The sequence below is a fragment of the Amblyomma americanum genome, chromosome 2, assembly GCF_052857255.1.
Source record: "Amblyomma americanum isolate KBUSLIRL-KWMA chromosome 2, ASM5285725v1, whole genome shotgun sequence".
NCBI lineage: Eukaryota > Metazoa > Arthropoda > Arachnida > Ixodida > Ixodidae > Amblyomma > Amblyomma americanum.
The window spans coordinates 69,173,744-69,196,411 of NC_135498.1; the positions used below are offsets into that span (position 1 = coordinate 69,173,744).

The 22,668-nt window shown below is 43.9% G+C and overlaps 1 non-coding gene across 1 annotated transcript; it reads right to left on the minus strand.

Annotated features, from left to right (window-relative positions):
- Positions 1 to 21,422: 21,422 nt before the first annotated feature.
- On the minus strand, positions 21,423 to 21,494 carry TRNAE-UUC (transfer RNA glutamic acid (anticodon UUC)). Its single transcript has one exon. It is a non-coding gene; the product is annotated as a tRNA-Glu (tRNA).
- Between the last annotated feature and the right edge of the window lie 1,174 nt (positions 21,495 to 22,668).

Sequence of the window (22,668 nt, forward strand, 5' to 3'; positions counted from 1 at the left end):
AAGAACCTGGACGCGTCTTGAACAAATCTAATAGAGTCACTATATATATATATATATATATATATATATATATATATATATATATATATATATATATATATATATATATATATATATATATATATATATATATATATATATATATATATATGTTCGAAAGCAGACATCGCCTAGGATAAGAGAGAGGAATACTGTAGTTCATTTGCTTTGCGCCGTGATTTTGAAATGTTATTCACCACAAGAAACTCATTCTGCCTGAAGAAGTAGCTTAAGAAACCACAATGAGGAATGCGAACTTGATGGCCTGCCTACCTGTTAGCAAGTGAAACGTTCATAACAAGCTCCAAATTTTATTGACTTAAAGAACACACCTTTTATGGCTTATTGTGCATACCTAATCTGCCGTCTCAGTAAAGATTGAAAAATGCACTGAGGAATAATGAGGCCCTTGCTGCTTTTTTTTTAAGCTTTTGTTAAAATATTTCGCTATAAAGGTATATTTTTCTAGAATGTCCAAAATTTAAAATAACGGTAACTTGCTTTAGATTTATTTTAGCTCTGGGGCTATAATGTGAGCTACTGCGGGCACCAGGCAAAATGCAGAATGCTTAATTTCAATTTCATTCGCTAGCTTACTAAATATGTTGGTTAGCTTTTCTAATTTTTATTTTAAGGCATGTTGTGTTAGTAGAATTGGACAGTGTCCTCGAAACCGCCCAGGAAGGAAAGAATTTCATGAACAATGTTTTAGCGCTATTACGAGACCCGACAAAACAATCTAGTAGGCGGCTTCGCACCATAACTCAGCCGCAGTGAGCGCTTCTGATGACCATCGCTCCGCCCGGCGCCTTGCATTGCACTGATGACGTTACCTGAGACCCAGACGGGCGGGCCTGCAGTATCGCTGCCAGTTTCGCTTCGCTCCAAGGCTTCCCGGATAGCGTCGAAACACAATGTGCGCTGCATTGTGCTTGCAATAGTAACGCTAATAAAACAGCGAAAACGAAGACGCAGGCCAAGGACCACACACACACACACACACACACACACACACACACACACACACACACACACACACACACACACACACACACACACACACACACACACACACACACACACACACACACGCGCGCGCACGCACGCACGCACGCACGCACGCACGCACGCACGCACGCACGCACGCACACACACACACACACACACACACACACACACACACACACACACACACACACACACACACACACACACACACACACACACACACACACACACACACACACACACACACACACACACACACACACACACACACGCACACGCACGCACGCACACACACACACACACACACACACACACACACACACACACACACACACACACACACACACACACACACACACACACACACACACACACACACACACACGCGCGCGCGCGCACGCACACGCACACGCGCACGCGCACGCAAGCACGCACGTACACTCGCACACGCACGCGCGCACACACTCTGCCGGCGACAGTGGTTCTTTAATTGAATATGAATAATCAAATCGCCCAGGAATTCGCACTTCTCAATAGTACCTCAGAGCGACTGCTGTGAGAATGGCGCTTAGTTTTAATCCCAGTCCACGGCCGGGGTTCTGCCTGTTTCGTAATCGCTGCAAACAACTGACTGTCCAACGGCTCACATTTCCATTCGCTGAAACGCTTTGAACACTTGCTTCCTAGCCTCTTACCATGCCCAACATACTTTATGCACTTTGGTTTATGCAAATGATATCAAAATTTTACCTATTCTGGGGATTGCCAATTAACAGTGATAACGGTTTGCAGAACTTGCGCTATCATTTTTTTAGAAAATGACCACTCTTTTAGAAAAATGTATAACTTGTTAATAGTTTAATAATTGGCACCCCTTCTTATCTTGGCCTCCCATATCATATGCTCAATAAGAGTAAACCGATTCTGTTCCCATGCCGTTGATTATGTCATCTGGAAAATCTAGCCTCTGCAATTCAAGGTCAAACTTTCATCCTTTCTTCTTCAAAGTCAGTTTTTGCAAGCACGCAATTTGCGCTGGCGTAGGGTGGCCGCAGCTGTCACAGGACAGGGTTAATTGGAGATATGGGAGAGGGCTTTGTCCTGCAGTGGGCGCCGTCAGGCTGGTGATTATGACGAAGCCCGTGCTTTGAAGATATTAGCGTTCCAGTGGGCTTTCTTCCTGGCATCATCCACATCATCAATATTCTGTCACTTTTCAATGAAAGAGGTGTCGAGGAGATGCTCAGCGAGTGCCCTTACTCTAAGCTAAATAGTAAATGATTTCTCATTTGTACCTCCCGCGTCCTATGCAGGACAGGAACACGGAGCACACCTTTTACACTGGCCACTTGTCGCAAGAAACAAGAACAGAGTGAAGACAGGAGAAATGAAAGCAACCACACCAGCTGGCGCATACACGTGGCAATCAATATTCTGTCACTTGTCAATGAAAGAGGTGTCGAGGCGATGCATAGCGGGTGCCCTTACTCTAAGCTAAAAAGTAAATGATGTCTCATGCTACGCAGGACAGGAACACGGAACACACCTTTTACACTGGCCACTTGTCGCAAGAAACAAAAACATAGTGAAGATAGTGAAGATAGTAATGAAAGCAACCACACCAGTTGGCGTAGACACGTGACACAAAGTGAAGTGCGAGAAGAAGGCGTTGGTGCGCGTCGTATCGCTACTCTTCGTGCGGGCTAATTAATTAGCGGCCGCTTTGGAAGGTAGGGCACAAAGGAGAAGAGTAGAGTACGGCGTTCCGCGGCCGACCACAAGCCTTTTTTACGCTTTTTTTCTGCAGGTAGCTAATTGCAATTTTCCTTCAGCGCCACCACGGAACCAACGAGTATAAAAGCTGACACTCGAGAACAAAACAACGATAAGAGGGGTGGCGAAAACGGCAGGCTTTGTCGCAAATAAATCTCGAGGTTAAGCAAAACATCCATTTTCAGTTTTTTTTTATTTGGCTAGCCAACCGGCTAGGCTAAAGGCAAACAAGTCACGCACTGGTAGCAACCGCCAGGTGGGGACAGTCTGGAGCCTTCGTAGCGTGAGCTCGCTGCAGAAGCACAGACTAATGAGTGCCAATTAACGCTGCGCATGAGTGGAAGGAAAAGAAGGGAGGAGAGAAAATTTGGGAATGAGGGGGGGAGGGGAGGAGGAGGGATGCCCGGACAGGGTAGGCCGATAAACGGAGCCTGTAATTATTGGACTGTTTTACGCGCACAAGCAACGCTGAGGCATGCCTCAGAAGAGTAGCTCGAGTTGACTTCTGTTACGTGAGTTGCTTTAACATGGCCCGAAATCTGACTACATGGACACTTTTTAACGTCACCTCCATTCAAACGAGGTAGACTAGACCGGAAAGATGAATATGCCAGACGGCTGAGCAGGAGCCGCGTTTTTTTTTTTTTGTGGCCTGAACACTATCCAGTCTTTTGTATTCAAGCACAATATTTACGCATTAGGTCGCAATAAAGTGTAGCGTATTAGAAAAAGCAAGCGTAGAAATATATCAGGCCAGGCTTGTGAAATCAATGCGGGAGATTTTTTTTTTAAACAGATGCCCACGTGTTTTATTGTAGCGCTGGTATTTCTGTGGTGAAAGTATGGGTTGAATTTGTTCTTTTTTTAAGCGTACAAGCGCTTTAAAGTTCCCAACATGTGCGGATCTCTTTACATAAAGACGTCGTATGGAAGGAATGGGTACAGTGTATACCTGACACCAGGATATTTCATTGCCCTTGCGATTTCGACAAAACAAGCCCCGGCAGAAACCGCATAAGTTTCCTCAGAGAAGGTAGGACTTTTCTATAGCAATCTTGATATACTGTTTGGAAGAATCTGAAAATCGGGGCATTGTCCTCCACCTTCCTTAAAATTCGTGGCAGGAGGGGATATCGCCGATGCTTGTTTGGGACTTAACCTGTGGGGTAGGTGGCGGTGCATCAAGGCAAAAAAATTGCATTTCGCCGGCGTTGACCGAAAGTTCGGTGCCGAGATTAGATAATAGATGTTATACAGATATAGTGCTGGAAATTTGCAGAAAAATTGGCGGAGGCTTTCTCCTGCAATAAACATAATCACGCTCGCGAAAATAATGACAATATCTCGCGAACCTGCAAAGAAATAGGTGCCATCGCAATCTTTTCTCCGCTGAGGTGCCTGCGTGAGATACCGGCTGTTGTGTTTCGCCCGGGACCTGAACTGAGGCTTGGCACTCCAGGAAGGCCCGTTTAAAGCAAGAGCCACCAGTGATCAAGAACAGGCACGCTGAGCAACATAAGAAAAAGAACTAAGGATGCTATGGAGTAACTTTGAACTTACACAGGCGTAGTTGTATTTAAGAAGTGCACAGCACTTTAGAGACTTCCGGTTACTGTAATTTAAGACCCTGACTAGGATGAAAAACTTCATTAGATAACGTCACTGGCGATAAAATAGCGGGCCAGCTTGTGACAAAGTTTTACGGCAAATGGTTCACTTCGGAGGCGATACAGGGTGCAGCTGTTGGAGGCTCGCTGCAGTCGACGTGGTCCATGGTATGCACTATCGCCATCAAAATATGACGGGCCGCATGTTCTCAGAAAAATTTTATCGCTGCTCTCCACCGCGGCACAGTCGCATGGAATTGTTGCCAGAAGATCGAGTATGCGCGCACCTTATTCCTTTGATGCATTTCAGGGGACTGGATTACGTTACTGTTCTGAAATAATTGTATTCCTGCACACTCGCATCCCGTACACTTTTTATCGTGATAGTACGTCTCAAAATATCTGGAAAAACAAGTCTCGCAAACGCTCAAGCACACGCGACGGGTGCGAAGGCCCAGTGGTGATCTTGAATGAGTCGTCATAACTGTTTGCTTCCACTTCCGTGATTTCGTTAGCACTTCTTTCTCTAATATATAATTCTCGGTAATATGAACGTGTAAGAACAATACAGAATATGGGTATTTTATTAAAGTTATTTCTGGCACCCTGCCTTGCAGGCTTTCGGCGGTCAGAATCAAACATATGGGGAGAAGTAATGATGTGTCCGTAGACACTTCACTAAGCCGCCTGACTACCATTTTCTGTTAAGTACAGTGCACAGTACCGTAAAAAATTCTAAGAACATAAAGAAAGACGTGGCTCCTTTGCTCATGGTCTCGGAGTAGACATGATAGAAATAGTACTTGACTATAATAAAAGGGCTTAAATTGATCCGCTTTTATTATACATCTCTCGAAGAGCCTTTACAATTCCATTTCGTTTATTGAACCCTCAGGGCCAAATTCATTAAAGAAGGAAGTGGTTACAAAACAAAAAATACATAAATAAATACAATGCACATTACAGAACAAGTGTTATCATCCTCCTGTTCTACAATGTAAGCTAGTGCAGAACGAAAATGCTGGTTATCAGTTATGTCGACGATATCTACGGGAAGGCGGTTCCATTGACGTGATGTGCGAGGCAAGAATGACTTAAATGCCGTTGTAGTGCTACATGTTTCAATGCCAACTTTGTGTCGATGATCAACGCGGTTTGACACAATTCTGGGGGATAAAATGAGGGCATCGCGTAGCATGGGGTGATGGCATGGGGTGATGGTAGCAAGGGGTGAGGACTTTTTATTAAAACGAGCACGAAGTCCGTGTTGCAGGCTGAAATTTTCACTTTTTGTCTGAAAGGGTGAAGTCGGTGGTGGTCGCGGTGCTTATATAGCGCGGGGTTAGACTTACTGCGGTCTTCTTCCAATTTCTCCGCCTGAGTCACTTTATTAAATGAAGGTGTCTGTAAGTGCGCGCTACAACTTGACCATTTTTTCCACTGCTCGCCGCTCAGTTGTCATTCAACTTTTATTCGTAAGAAGCAACTGGAAAGTAACTATGATTGGAGCGGCAACAAAGCTGAAGAAGATGAAAGCGAATGACAAAACTTTACCTGTAAAAGAATCTCCAAATCTGTGACAAATAAATATAATATAGCTGATGTCACTTTTCCAAACGCGTGGTAGACGAGATAGGAGAAGATAGATTTCTTGAGGCAAAAATATGAGCAATGGGCGAGAGAAAAGCATCAAACTGCTGAGCGATGTTTTCACAAGCGACTTATCGTAGTGTTGGAGATTACGGACATCATCATTCAAAAAGAAAGGAATGGAAAAGTCGCTTATTCCGACTACATGGACAGTTTGGGAGGGAGGGCGGCCGGGGCAGGAAATTGGCAAGTAAGAAAAGAGTGGGAAAGCGTGTTGAAGGAATCCAAAAAGTAGTAGTAAAAGAACACAGCTGCAGCAAATACTCAAAAAGGTTAATACAATAGGTGAAGGAAAGAGAAACAAGAAGGGGCGTAATTTGCATTATTAGTACACGCCTACTAAGCACATCTTCGTGCCCTTTCTCCCATCTGTTTCGCCCTTGCCCTTTGTCATAGGATAGGTTTGTGTATTTGCCGTCCGCGGCGACTGCAGTTTCACATACTAACACAATTCCTGCCGTCAAAATGCTGGCCATCGAACGGTGACCTCCCTTTCTCCCTCCAACAAGACGTCTTAGTAAGAACTATATTAGTAGGTAGAAACCTATTAAATTCGCATAAATGTTGGAACAACACTCAGTTATTAGTCTACAAGCGCAAATAAGTTATTCTAACATGAATCAAATGCGGAAATAGTGTTAATGAAAGATGTACCACGTAGTCACCTTACCAATGCTGGATACTCCGAAGATTTGCTCGACATATTTTTTAGTCTTTAGTCGTTTTTGTTCGGCACACAGAACATAGTAAACACTCCTTTTTTTTTATCCTCTAATCAGGCTAGGCCTTATAAAATTTTCCCTCAAGCAATATCTGCGTCGCGGCGATCCTCACAAATGTATCCTTTTCCAGTTGACCAAGCCACACTCAATAAGCATTCAAGGAGAATCTGTATTACAGCTCGCATTGGACCGGCAGCGTCTCCCGTTTGTCGCAGAGCAGTGGATGGATTGTTGCGCGATCATTCGAAGCCCTTGTCTACATTTGTTTTAGGAGCATTCCTTTCCCCTACATCTCCTTTCGGATGCGCGGCGTGTTAGAAGTCATTGCTCGCTTGCGTCGCTATGGTGTGGTCCAACCTTATTTCGCCTCGCTACGCTATTGTTTCCTTACTGAAACGTCATTGGTGTGTCGCACTCCAAAATAGGTTCAAAGTTGGCTCGTGCGTCTGGAGACTGCAGAATCCTTGTTCTCCAAACACCTCTTATATTGAATTCCTTCTGTGAAACACGTTTGCATGCGACGAGATTGCAACCGCATCCAGGTTTCATCAGCAGCATTGGCACCAAGGACGCATCGGTTGGCATGCTTGGAAAGAGTACACGAATAATTCAAAAATTTATTTCAGAAAACAGTGAAATGCGTGCACACTAAAGATCAAACGAATTGAAAGCATGCAAGGAGCAGGTTTCTTGGAAAAACCGGCTACGTTCCTTTCTTCTTTCACTCCCGCCTTTATCCCTTCCCTTACGGCGCGGTTCAGGTGTGCAAAGAAATATGAGAGGTACTGCGCCATTTCCTTTCCCCCCAAAACCAATTATTTATTAAATGTGGACGGATATAAAAGAATCGCTTTCGCAAGTATCACGCCTTAAAACACACCGAAAGAAGCACTGTTGGTGTAGAGACTCGATTAAAACCCATCCAAGTTCTTACACGGACCACAGAAAGGAATGGATGTTAGAATTTTCATCCTCCGTAGGCTTCACTGGTAAATAGGAAGACCCAAAACATTCAACAGCGCCATTTTGCGAAACAACCGTAACGAGAACATACGAGGAGGCAATAAAGACATGGCACTTAAGCAAAATAGAATTTACTCCTTTACAAGCCGCACCGATTCATTCCCATGTTTCCAAGTTAAGGGAAGCTTTGCATGCCTGCTGCAGGCAATGAGTTTCTCGGCAACGAAGAACGTTCATTATCGTACGTGCTGGGACGCACTGAGAAAAGAGGTTGAGCGTAGAAATCGCTGCCGCCTTTTTTGTGCGTTAATACTTTTTATCTTCCTTTATTTAAACGACTGGAGTGAAAATACTCACCCGGAAGCTTAGAAACCTGTCTTCTATCTTATCTGCTGCTAGTTTTCAGGAGAATTTGAGAAGTTTAGACAGGATAAGTACTAAGTTTACGCGGTAACAGTAAAAAACGTTAGCTACCTTCTGTTTACTCACGATGTCCTTTTAAGTAAGTAAGATGACCTAGGCAAGAAATTTACAAATATAGGCATTGTTAGATGTGGGGATCCAACCCCCGTAGCAGGCCACCGGTGTTGGGATTGCGCTTCGATCCCACCGCTGCCACCAGTGATTAGGTGCGGGCCCCTGGTTCGCCTGGGCCGTCTCACGCCAAGGTCGAGGTCCACGGGTTCCGGATCGGGAGACTGCTGTTGCGGGGTGACGAAGAGACGAGATGGGCTTCGAGGTGGAGAAGAGATTGAAAGGGTTTATTTACATTTTTACATAGTTCAATAGAGAATCGGGAGCTGGCTGATCACCTGCCAGATCGCTGCTTAAATAGGGCCCCCTGTCCCCAGGTCTCTAGTTGGGGAATTTAGTTCATTAACAATGCGTCCAATCACTGTGACGTCGATCACGTGTCCAGCCTTCAAGATCTGCCTTCCCGGACGTTCCAAACAACACACTCTCGCCACTTCTTGAAAGTTATGGCCCGCACTGTCCAGGCAGCAGTGATGAATAGCTCGAAGGGGGTCCCATGGCAGCGTCGAAGGTCAGTCACCTGCACTTCACAGCGGTAGCGTGGGAACGAAACGCTGCCACTGCACTTTGCAGAAGCTTCCACGTATAAGGAAAATCACTTAATGTAAGACGAGGTTGTTTACGAAGCACCGGTGGCCTGCTATGAGGTTGGAGCCCCGCACCTAACAACTGCTGGCAGCGGTGGGATCGGAGCCCAATCCCCCAACACCGGCGGCCTGCTATGGGGTTGGAGCACCACACCTAACAGCATTGAACATAAATACAAAAATTCAGCAGTCTGGGAAGCGAAGAACAATTTAATATTGCTGTATATCCAGGCTTTGGAAGCTGTTAGAGAGGGTGTTAAACAATCTGAAAACGGTTCTTAGGATCCTTAGTTGAACAAGGATCCTTAGTTGAACGCTGTGTGCATGCATACGACTTCACGCTGTGCCTTCTTACAGGAAAACATTGCTGCACACGGAAAAACGAAATGGACAGCTGCTTTCGACTTGTGCTTAGATGAATAGAAGGTTTCTTTTTTTCTGATCATAGGCGATTTGCCGACAAGCTACGCTCTTAGTCTGGCCAAAATTTATTCACTCATGAATTAGCTCGCAGCGGACACACAATGGCAGGTTTCATTATGTGGATTACGCAGCTAGATCAGAGAATTTCAGTTTTCTGTCATGCAGCATTACCAGACGGGCAGAACTTATGAGTGGTTACCTCTTGTTTTCCTGCTGGCAAAAAAAACGAAAGAAAGGAGAAGGCGGGCGGGATGTCTGAGAACGTGGTACATGGCATTACTCTCAGGTGTCATGCCGTAGCTCTCCCACTATGTTTCATTCCTTGTTTGAATGAAATATTAACATAACGATCAAATTGCAGCGATTTTTATTTACGGATTTGCGTTCGATGACCTACTTCGATATGAAAAGCCATTTGCTCTGTCAAGCCTAAAGCAATAGTTCTCATTTTCGACTGGTCCTTATGTGCCTTTTCCATGCCTATTTTGCCCGCCGGCCAACGGTAGTCTGAACAATTGTACAAGGACTTGCTATGAAATAGAGTGAAGAATAATTATCACTAAACTTCACGAAAAAATTAGAGGGCAGACAGAGAAGGAGACAAGAGACAAATACGCAGGCGCACCAACCACTGATAGTTCATTCTTGTTGCCCCGAATAAATACCTGCGGTGAAGTGATAAACACCAAGGAAATCGGTGCCGTCATGCCCAGTGTGTAAAAAACACCATTCAATGCCATTTTTTTTTTGTTTACGCGCCATACACAAGTTATGTGAGCTCCTTCGGCACTAAATACGCTGAGGGATCGCTGACACAACATTCAACAGGCTTCTTGAGCTCAAGCGCTTCCAGTGTTTCTCTGGTTCACTGGTCTTCACTCTTGTCCAGAAGACGCGCCTTGTGGAAGACTGGTGCACACTCATGAGCCTTACAGTGAACACTTATGGGGCCCGAAAGCTGATTTTCAGTTTTGTACCGATGCTCATACAAATTCTGTCGTTTAAGCTCTGGCCGTTTGTCTAATATATGTAGCACCACACAGAGCGACGCGACTGGGAGTGTTGTGATGAAGGTAGGAAAACTGTGCATTGTAAACATTCTCTTAAGTTCATCTGGATTTACCTTTTTTTACATTATTCAATGAGCTGCTTCCGATATGGCAGCAAACATACCCACTATTTCATCCCGGGAAAGAAACGACCGCCATTCAGATAGCAAAGATGCACGTAATTCATGCTGAACCGGGGAAGTACTTATCAGGACGGGTCTTACAAGACCAACTTACCCTTCTATCTTTGGAAGCCAGGCTGCTACGTTATTCTCTCTGCACTATATGGGCTCTGAATATATGGGCTCTGCATTATATGGGCTCTGAATATATTGAAAGTTACCCGGTGTTACCATGTAGGCACTATGCAGCAGTCTCCATGCGTGAGCAGTCGCGTTGACATAGGAGGGAGTCCGCTTCGGCTGCGGGAGGTGGTTGGTTCGAAACCCACCGCCGGACACCAACCAGTAAAAATGGGTACAAGACACCCGCGGAATGGCGCCCGGCTTCTTCAGGGGTGTGTGCTTGGAGGAGGCTCCGCAAACCCCGCTGCGCCCCTTCGTGGGCAAACCCAGTTTCGAACAACTCAACCTGCAAAGGTGGTTCGTGTTTCACTCCCCAGTGAAGAGTTCGACTCAAGACTCGTACGCTCTAATCAGCGTCAAGTTCAAAACTAAGGTCCTTCATCAGAAGCAATTCAGAGTATCACTGCGGGCCCCGCCGCGGTGGCTCAGTGGTTAGGGCGCTCGACTACTGATCCGGAGTTCCCGGGTTCGAACCCGACCGCAGCGGCTGCGTTTTTATGGAGGAAAAACTCTAAGGCGCCCGTGTGCTGTGCGATGTCAGTGCACGTTAAAGATCCCCAGGTGGTCGAAATTATCCCGGAGCCCTCCACTACGGCACCTCCTTCTTCTTTCCTTCTTTCACTTCCTCCTTTATCCCTTCCCTTAAGGCGCGGTTGAGGTGTCCAACGATATATGAGACAGATACTGCGCTATTTCCTTTCCCCAAAAACCAATTATTATTATTACTATCACTGTGGCCATGGGCTAGTCCTGTTTTTCGACTGTCCGACTTTTTGGAGGGAATGTGGATAAGCTGAGCCAATCCACATTAATTTTTTTTTCACCGGTCCTGACCATTCAAATTAGTGAATTGTTTTTTCGAATATCTATCTTGTAGCCGGTTTTCCCAATATTTCAAATTATTGTGCTAGGGTGTGCTGGGCAGCCAGATAACATAAAGAGAAACACGTGTTTCCTCGTGCCATTGGGAAATTTTTTTATGTACCGGTTCTGTTCTCGACGCAGGCGGCATTGTCGCGTTGCTGTGCCAGACTATAGCGAATTTGTACTTTTTTGCAGTTTTAAAAAAAGCATCCACAGACAAGTACTATCATAATCTTTTCGCCACGTCGACTGGACACAACGGGATCTGAAGTTTAAACTTGTACCTCTTGTGTGCACGTTACTGCCCGAAATATGTTCACCTAGAGCTGCATAGGAAGCCCACAGTTGTATTGTAGAGAAGATGAATGTTGAGGACGCTAAAAACCTGTGTTTCGTAAGATCAACCTGTAGTCGGCAGCTAGCCGACCAGGGGCGCCACTTACATATCAGCACAACAGCAAATGAAGGCAACAAAACTTGTGTACTCTGATTCATAAACTCACGAAAATGCCCCTGTCCAAGAAAATTGTTCACGTGAAAGTGAACATAATACTACACATCAACGCAGAATTGTTTCAGAGCGCATTCTTATATTTCGTAATCTGTCTAGCTCACTGGCCTCAGATGTCAGGGCAGAAGAGCGATGAAGGTGAAATAACTGTCCTAGTAACTGGTACAGAGAAAACCTAGATGGCGATGCGCAGAGCGCATGAGAGAGCTGAAAAACACATCCAGATAATCGAGCCTTCTTCCCGCGCCTATCAAACAACTAAATGGTGTATGACTTATACAGCTGAAACGCGCCCGCATTTCGTGTGCGCGGGAAAAAGAATCTCACGTACGTTGACACTTCCATTTCTTAGTGATGTTCACAGCATTAGATAGTGGTTTTGCCGCTGATAGTTTGCACTGTGGTCCCCAATGAGTGATTACTGAAGCCTAAATTGGTGCCTTGAAATTTGGTATTTCCAGCAGGTTCAAACACGCAAATAAAGGTGGGCTTCCGGACTTACGCATTACAGAAGTAAAAATGTTCAGTTCATAGAACGAGCAATGTGGTGATGGAAGATTGAAGTGCTCTAACCTGATGTGACAACAAGCCTAACTGTAAGTCATTTACCTTCTGGTTTTCTGGGATGAAGAAAAAACAAAATGCAAACTCGAAATAGTTGCATCAGAAAAACTATGCCGCTAACGCCAATAATATTTCAGCCCCTCTCAGCAAAACGAAAATCGAGGGCATATTTTATTGGCTGGATGTAAACTCACCTCGTGACAGCGATTATTTATGAGGTCCTTCAGTTAGGAATAACGCTAGCTTCTAATTTTTGAGCAGTGATATACAATGTGGCTCACGTAACTTGCGCCAATTAACAAAAAAGTTACAGGAGGCAGATGAGTGCTACGAACGTCTAACTCTGTCGGTGTGCAGTGCTCCTCAGGGTGTTTACTTTATTTCGCTTAGTTAATGAACTAAAAAAATTATTCAAAATTTTAAACACTTTATGACGAAGTTGTAGAGGAGCACTTGAAGAAGGAGATTAAGTTTTCTGTTCCAATTTATTACTCCCTGCGTGGAGCTTTCTACCGGCACTCAAAGAAAGGCCATGGAATATGAAAAAAAATGCGCATTTACACTCGTGCCCTACTGCACCGCAGCGCTCACAGCCATGTTATCAACAAATACACCATACAAGCTGAGCGTGCCCAAGTAAGCAGCCGCCTCTCATTCTAATGGGCTGGACAACGACACAAATAAAGAAAAAGGAGGTTACTTTAAACTACTCGACTTCACTGTTTTCTCTTCCTTGTCAGTTTTGTGTTTTACTGCTCAATGAAACCTCAGTCTGAATTGCTTCCAGTGGGCTGCCTATCACTCACCTCGGATCACGACTTTCCGTTTTCCAGACTAATGTGCTGACACTTTCAAGAAAATGGTCACAGCGGCGTCGGCCGGCACATCGCGACGGTGAACGCGCACTCTTATTTCGTTCAAAATGGCCCTGCAAGGAAATAGTCGCAGTGTTTTTTTTTACTTTTTCACGGGCTTTCTTAGTGTAGAAGTGGACCACCTATGAGGCGTTGCTACAGAATCAAACTCGACTGTTTCTGAACCACCCATTAATCAATGAAATGCTTTTAGGTCTAGAATTAAGGTTATAAATTCCGAATTTTGTACGATTGTTCTCAGCTGATTCAATAATTAGGCCGAATTCAAGAACTGTACTGACGAGTACAAAAGTACGGCAAATGTCGTTGGTTTCACCTAGCTGTGCTCCAATATTTTTTTTTTAACTTTTGAGTCAAGTTATGTGCAATACTTTATGCCTTGAACTTAATAATTGCAGGAGTAGTAAATCAAATATTCATCTCAATGCGCGAGAGTCCAGGATATAAGAATTCAGGCGTTTCTTTCCGCTATAATGCTGTCAGAAAGCTAAACATATTAAATGTATGCCTCCTGAATTTTAAAAGCTCTCTCATTAGTGTCATTCCGTTTCTTAACCACTTCCTTTACTCCTATACGTTACGTTAACACGTGTTACTAGGTTCTCGAACACTGTACCATCCATTTGTTGACCGGAACTTTCCTCCTTTTCACAGGGTTGAAGTAACCTCATATTTTCTATCATTCTCATGGCACTGCAAGCGCAACACGCTCTACGACTCCCTGCATTTAATATGCTCAGAGAGCTTCCGGCAACCCCGAGTTTAGAAAGTGGACCCTGGCGCCGAATCTGGCTCCAAAAGCTGTTGGCTCGGCCGTTTTATGCGGCATCGTATTTCATTCCAAGGTCGGGACCTTCACGGCCATTAAACAACGGATGTTACTCCCAACAGACTTTGTTTTCCTCACTACAACTTTCTTTGGCTGCGGAGTGAGCCCTGAACTCGGGTGAAAGATACGGAAAAGCAGAGGCCACAGAGTCGTTTTCATTACAGCGGCCTCCATATATTCAAGGAGAGTAATGCATGCAGGGCCTTACCGTCGCGTCCCGTGACCATCGCTCTTTCACCTCTGCTATCGTTGAAGGACTCCCAACAGTAGATGAGTCTGGGAAGGCCGAGCTTATTCGTTTATTTTACTTTTTATTTGCACCGGCTGGTTCACTGCTGCGGCTCTTATGAAGAGCGGAGTCTTAAATTTACTCCTGATCTCCACGACTAGATAAACACGGCCATTTTCGTCTTTGTACGAGGAGCCTCTGCCACTATATCAAAAGTACGGAATGCGTGTATTTTACTGTAATACATGTATATTTAAGTTATACATAGGTGTGAGGTTCCTGCTGTGAAGTTGCTTTCTTTAGGAGCGCAGTTGCGGTAAATGGCAAAGCAAAAATTCAATGAAATATAGCGCAAAAAAATTAAAATCGATTTCAATAAATGAAATATTAAGAACATGCAGCCTATGGTAAATGGAGTTGTACAGTGTATGACTGTGCAATGGAAGCAACGCGCAGTCAGGTGTGCTAAAAGCAGGTTAAATGGGAAGGTTACTAAGCTATTAATAATAAGAGGGCCGAAAAACGACCCGTCATTAGGAAATGTCTTCATCCATATATGAACTTCAGTCACCTTTCGCGCTTTACGATGACAACGAAGTGCTATTTGGGCGAATAATTCATTTAAGCAACCTACACGCCATAATCACACAAGAATCATGAGGGAGTGTAGTTCAATAGCGTGTAGTAATAGAAATCACATTCTCTTTATAACATGCGTCGTTTTCAAGTGCATCTCATCTCATCCTGTTAAAAACATAATGCTAAATTGGCAGCTTTTATAAAATAACTTGAAGTTAGGAACAATATGCATCGCCATCATTCCTCTCCTCTGCTCTAATACTGTACGGTGGTCCTAGGAGTGCAGCGAAACAAACGTAGTCAAGAGATAGAACAGTCGTGATAGAATCTGCCCCACAAAGTGCTTATCTATAGGTAGAAATGCATAACTGAAAAAGACGCCCATTTTCGAGCGTTTCCCCACAATACACAGCCGCAGCAGCTCAGGAATCGGTTTTTCTACAGTACTTCTCGCTAGATTTATTGAATGAAACTTTGGAACAGCATAAGAAACGCATACAAGCATATCGAACTAATTCCATAAAATCAATTAATTGGGCATTTTCTTGAATTTCAAATCCGCGTCCGCTCTTTAAGTGTCCTCTTCTAAAAACCACAGTTCCAAATGGCATGGCGAACCATGAAAGTGGAATCATGCGGTGTGGTGAATGCAATGACAATAAAGGTGTTTCGACACCAGTTGCGCTATCGTGTTCAAAGCTGCCCCATTACAGTATCCACGAGGCATTCCAAATGAACTATGGAACAAATATTGAATAAGCATTCGTTGATAATCAACATGCTCTATTACATCAGAGTTAACTTGAGAGAGAACGATACCTACTTGTGTGTGTGTGTGTGTGTGTGTGTGTGTGTGTGTGTGTGTGTGTGTGTGTGTGTGTGTGTGTGTGTGTGTGCGTGTGTGTGTGTGTGTGTGTGTGTGTGTGTGCGTGCGTGCGTGCGTGCGTGCGTGCGTGCGTGCGTGCGTGCGTGCGCGTGCGTGCGTGTGTGTGTGTGTGTGTGTGTGTGTGTGTGTGTGTGTGTGTGTGTGTGTGTGTGTGTGTGTGTGTGTGTGTGTGTGTGTGTGTGTGTGTGTGTGTGTGTGTGTGTGTGTGTGTGTGTGTGTGTGTGTGTGTGTGTGTGTGTGTGTGTGTGTGTGTGTGTGTGTGTGTGTGTGTGTGTGTGTGTGTGTGTGTGTGTGTGTGTGTGTGTGTGTGTGTGTGTGTGTGTGTGTGTGTGTGTGTGTGTGTGTGTGTGTGTGTGTGTGTGTGTGTGTGTGTGTGTGTGTGTGTGTGTGTGTGTGTGTGTGTGTGTGTGTGTGTGTGTGTGTGTGTGTGTGTGTGTGTGTGTGTGTGTGTGTGTGTGTGTGTGTGTGTGTGTGTGTGTGTGTGTGTGTGTGTGTGTGTGTGTGTGTGTGTGTGTGTGTGTGTGTGTGTGTGTGTGTGTGTGTGTGTGTGTGTGTGTGTGTGTGTGTGTGTGTGTGTGTGTGTGTGTGTGTGTGTGTGTGTGTGTGTGTGTGTGTGTGTGTGTGTGTGTGTGTGTGTGTGTGTGTGTGTGTGTGTGTGTGTGTGTGTGTGTGTGTGTGTGTGTGTGTGTGTGTGTGTGTGTGTGTGTGTGTGTGTGTGTGTGTGTGTGTGTGTGTGTGTGTGTGTGTGTGTTATATATTGCACCCAGCTATATTGCACCAAGATATTAAAGAAACCTAAGCGCTCTTAGGGAACTGAAATCGCATGGATGCTGATAGGGTTTACCTAAAGTTTCAGTACAATTTTTTGCTCATGTTACTTGAATAATTATTCGAGATAAATTATTTTGAGCGACCCATTTGCTTAAACCGCTCAGTCCCCTCCATCAAACTTCCACCTTCACAAGCCAGGCTAGATGTCCCATACGGTGTGCCGCCCCCATTAGCGTCCTTCTTACTCTCATGCCAATGTCTGATTGGCCGGAGTACTCGCAAGGGTATAGTCTCCCTGTTTATAAGACACAAACTTTATTTCCCAACTACGTGCATGACACCAACTTCAGCGAGCTCCAAACTGTACTATCACAAACTCCACCGAAAGTGTCGTAACTGCAACCAAAAATGCCCTTGCTAGGACAAGAAATTCCAAAAAGGAAGCTCTGAAGCCCCCATGTGCAGCGCTTCTGTGGTTTTGCCTTGAAACCAAACGCAACTTCATGCTCGAATGCGCAGAGCAGACAGCAGTATTTGATATTAAGAAATGCATTCCTTTAAACCCCTGTTTTAAACTGGAACTAATGCGACAGGCGACGAGCTGACAATAACTTTTTCCAACGGGCAAACAATATAACGGAGCCAATCAGCACAGTCGTCATTTTCATCAAACATGGTTTTGTTCAGTGCAGGATGAAATAATCTACCAATGATATCTAGCAACCCCTGTGTGCTGTTCTATGTTATTGTCGCCAAGCCACAATAAAAGAAAAACCAGAATGCTACCAGTTGAAAACGCATCATGAATGCACTTGCTTTCACATCTGCGGACAACCGCTTAGATACTGGGCTACTTTTAAGAGCTCAGTTATATTTTTTTTAATATTTTCACACTATAGATCGAATATTTCCTTTCAACTGGTTCACGTCTTTGTCATCAAGGGGCCTGCCGATGGCCTTAAACAAGAATTCGCGTTTCCTTTGCATCGTACGTCATATATCCGCGGTCGAAGTTCAGGGCGGTTCTAAGGCAAGAGCTGCCTTAAAGCAGGAGCTTACATTTCAGTGTGTTTGACAGCCTTATACAGAAACCGATAAATTAGGGTAAAAAGGAGGTGGCTGAGCCATTCTCAATATCAAAAGAGGAAAATAACTGTTTGAATAAGGATATAAGCGCTCTCTTCAACATCGATGTCATATGATAATCCATATAACTCGGATATATGCACACTAGAAGGAAACGTTATTTGTCTGCTTGTTCAAAGAGAACCGCTCGAATAAACTCTTTGGACAACTTAATAATGTTGTGTGAAAGGAGTGCTTTTGACGGTAAGAAATTTCAGAGGGGGGTAACTTTCAAACAAGTCCGTACAACGCGCCGCAGTTTGAGGGTCCCTGGTTGTCGAGAAACAAACAAAATAAACACCTTCCGAGTGTTTATCCAGCCGGTTGAAAAACTTTTATAAAATGCTGAAGAGTCGTGGCAGAGTCTTAGAGACGCCCTTCAGTTCCTGGCGGCAATGAATTTCGCTTCCCGTCTGGGGATTGTTTGGACGGGTTTCTCCTCATAATGGCGTCTGCTCGCGAAAGTCTGCGGCGGAAATGACGCACCCCGTCACCGCGCATACCGACAAGTGTTTGCGCCGCCCATCCGTGCGAGTGTGGTGTTTCAGGCAGTCGCGGCGGCTTCTCAAGCAGGACCCAACTCTGACAAACTGAATGACGCCTGGCGAAGTTTTAATCCACTTTCTTCTTTGTCGCTTCCGTCGAAGGTCAGGCGAGAGTGCCGCCGACGTGCATACGTGGACCCCTTTCACGTTTAACTGTGGCGACAACCATCAACCTTTCGCAAGGTTAGTCCAATTGGTTATCGAAAATAACTTGTAGACATTCAGCCTGTGTCTGTGGAACCAAAAAGCTCTCTTCTTAAACTGACTTTTTCGCCTTGTCTTTAAGACAGAAAGTAAGGCAATGAAGTAAGCTAACAACGCTGCAAAAATGATCCCAGCAGTTGTTTTGTTTGTCCGATGACATTCTTGGGCGGCAGGCTTCTATGACATGTGCGTGCGGTGCCTATAGCCGCGCCATGTCAAAAGCAAAAAACAAAAACTTAAAATTTACAAAAGAGAATGAACAATTATCAGCACTGTGAAATATACGTGCCCCTCTCCCAATTTCTGATTTAGTAACGATCGAAACATACATTTTGTAAGAAAGTCACACTGTCATATTGAAGGTACATTCTATACAGAATTTTCCTGGATGACGGGTGCACACAGCGGGATATTCTGGCGCCCGTAGAAAGAAGATACGTGCGTTTTGGGAATAGAGATCAATGACAGACCTCCCGGATAACAAACGACACCATGAACGCATTATTCACCAGTCTGAAAGATGGCTGAACTCATCCCACTCTGCCAGAAGATTTTAAGGTACCGGTCGAAATGGTGCGAATTATTGCATTATTCTAAAGAGTTATAAATTTCGTCTAAAAAGGGAGCAGAGTGCAATAGCGCCTAAGAAGTGTTTTCTGCGTACTTAACAGTAATGGCCGAAACACTGCGTGCTAATGTTTGTAGGGCACACAGGTAAAACGATTCATTGAAGTTTTTTTCCTCCAGTTAACCGGGAATCTTGTTACATTTTAATATTACCAGGCTTCATACTTCTTAAGATTCTTAGCATTCACCGTATTTTCACAGAATATGTCGCAGTATTTTAATGTGGGTCTATGCTTACGAAACAATAACCGGCTGCACGTGCCAACTTATTTTTTTTTTCATTTCACTATCTTCTTACGACTTCAAATACATTGTTAATGTTTTTAACCAATCCACTGTCTAGACTTTAATTAGGTTTTGACTTGTGGTGTGCGGTATTACAGACCAGAGTGTGGATGCGACGTATGCCAAACTTTTATACCCATTGCAAGTACTGGCCTCAATAAAGTCACAAATATGTTTAAAATGCTTTTCCCTCACACTTTCCTTTAGGTGGATCGCAGTGAAGGTCCAATCACGCCATTATCAAGCTAGCAAATGAATCAGAATTGCTGATTGTTAAAAATGATACTAGCCGGAAATCTGCCTCGTCATTATTCTTACAGATGCTGTGGTAAAGCGTTCTAAGATGAGCGACATTCTCTTAATTTCTTTCTGCTTAACTTCTGCTTAATTTCTTTCGAGAAATAAATAATGATAAATCTTACATTTCTGTATCTAACGGTCTGCAACAACTTCCCTGCTATGTTAAGCGCAGGCTCCGTTCTGCTTGCCGTTTTATGCTGTAGAGTGTGCAATGAAAAATGAGCGCAGTTTTCATTTGACGTTCATGTAATTCCTTCAGTGGATTCTGATTTTATTTCCGAGCGCAGAAAACAAAAAAGGGCGCGAATTTTTTTAGCAAAAAAAAAAATTAATTTTCCAGGCGCATAAAATGATTGCTGCGTTGTAAAGATACTACAAAAAGATTTGTTCTTTCTTAGCGAAGTTCAATTGGGGGCTTTAAGTGTTCTCTTGAGAACACAGGGTAACAAGCGCTTTACATCTTTTCTGCAGTTTTAACTTTCCTCCCTGTTTTTTTCAACTTATTTTTTTCTCGTGGCTCTTGTTCTTTCCACTTTTTAAAAATTCTTTCTTACCATATATTCTTCCCCACAGGACCGTCCTTCTGCTTTAGAAATACGATCTCTAATTTAAAAAAAAAGTATGGCGCCCTAATTATGAACCTCTTTTTATTTTGCGCTCAGTATATTGTTCAGGAAGCGAAAAGTCTCTGGGTTTCTTGTACTTACATGTCCAATAGGAGCTCCTAATTCATTACCGTACTACAAAGACCAATTCCGTTGCGAAACCTGCCAGAACAGCTCTGATAAGATTTATCCTGCTCCTCTGCTGGCAGCGCGAATTGTGAGAATTTCTGATAACGTTATTTAAAACTCATTTCTGATAGCTTTCTATTTTTTATGTAACTTTGATTTCTACACGACAGAAGGACAGATTACGGCTGAGGTGTCCTGATAGCGCACACGGTTCAATCTCTTAATCTGTTTCCCTAACGTTCAACAACTTCGCAAATGGAATTAGCCTTCCAGAATTGTTAGGCCAAATTGAGATTCTTCATAGCAGCCAGAACCTGTTACTATTTTCAACCAGGTTATCAAGGTTTTTCTTTGACGATAGGTTTTATTACACAGCCTGGTAGTAGCTTTGAATATAACCTTTTGCAGGCGTTCAAGTATAAAAATAATTACATTTTATATTTCATTCTGTATTCTGCGAATAAGGTTAAATGAAGGCTTTAGCCCAAACTTTCCTGGTAGTATGGCAGTCGCATTGCCTATGCATAGCCAGAAGCCAATTAGGTGATACTCTGAATTCAGATCAGCGCATCCGCTTAAATAAAAAGCAGCTATAAATCTCTCCGTAGCGTAATTTTCGCGCTGCAAGCACAAAGATAGAAAACAAAAAGCAATAAAATGGAAGACTTCACTTGAAAGGAAACAAAAAGGTTTGTGGAAAGGGAGCTTTTCTTTTCGCCAGTGCCAAAAATTAAGAAAAATAGATGAAAAGAAAGCAGGTCTCACCGAGACTTGAATTCGGATAGCTGGATTCAAATTCCAGAGTGCTGACCATTACACCATGAGACCGACGTATTCCGACGCCTGGAATCGAACCCGGGCCTCCTAGGTGAAAGCCAGGTATCCTAGCCACTAGACCACGCCGGAGACACTCGACGCTGCAGCTGCGGAACGTTTCCCAAAGACGCGGAGACACGCACGACCGCGTGGAAACGACGGGGAGACGGCGTACAGCAGCAACCGCTGCAGAGCGATGTTCAAGCGCGCCTGTTTACTGCATGTCAAACGGCTGCATGAATGAGAATTATTGGCCCCTTAAGTCTTTCCGCATGACTACAGGTGGCTCTATCTAGACTGGTTTCCACGCGAGACACTAGAAAATGCTAAATATATGCTGGAAACCAATTCAAGGCACGGAAATAATTTCCACAGCCCTTTCCCAACAGAAAACAACTAGAAATAAATGGTCACGAACTGGAAAAAAATTTTACCCAATGACTGTGCACCTAGTGCCACTATTGTGGAATCTAACCAGCCCACTCTAAGAGCCATATTATTCAGTAATTTCGCCCGTAAGAGCAAACGCAGTATACAAAGCAACTATAAGAATATATCCAGGAAAATTTTCGGGAAACTTCTCAAAGCTTTGGAATAAAAATGAACAAGAGTTCATGATTGCTTATCCTCGTAAGCAGTTAAAAGTCTCAGTTTCTTTTTCAATCTAGTATGGCTACAACTACGGAGAGGTATGGCGAAAGTTCATACTTCACAGGGCATTGCTAATGAGATGTGAACTGAAGGAAACTCTGGCATTCTCCGCGCTCGTCTTTGCATATTAACTAAAGAGCAAAAAGAAATTGTCATCACAAATATTGTTCTTTTTCTGTGAGCTGGTTAAATATTCTCAGGTGTTTTTGTTCATGTCTTCGCCATTACCTGGAGTTGTAGAGACAACAGTGTATCAAAGCAAGCTAAATATCTTAAAAGCTATGCCGCTAAGTTAAAATATGGCACAACAACGTATTATTCATATTCTTTACGCCAATCTACTTGAGTCTTCTGGAACAATAGCTATGGAAAAAATGTGCCCTTCTTGCCCGAGTGGTCTAAATGACGTGAAATTTGCAGCTGCCGACATCCACTGGACAAAAATACCGAAAATATATGAAGCCCATCTTTTAACAAAATGGCTCTGTCGAGAGAGCTCTGTCGAGTTAGCCACCATATGTCTTTCGTCATTCTTCGCGTAATATGGCCTCACTAAAAACTGCATGACTTCGCACTTGAAGGAAGAACATGATCCAGGTCTCTGGTCTTCTGA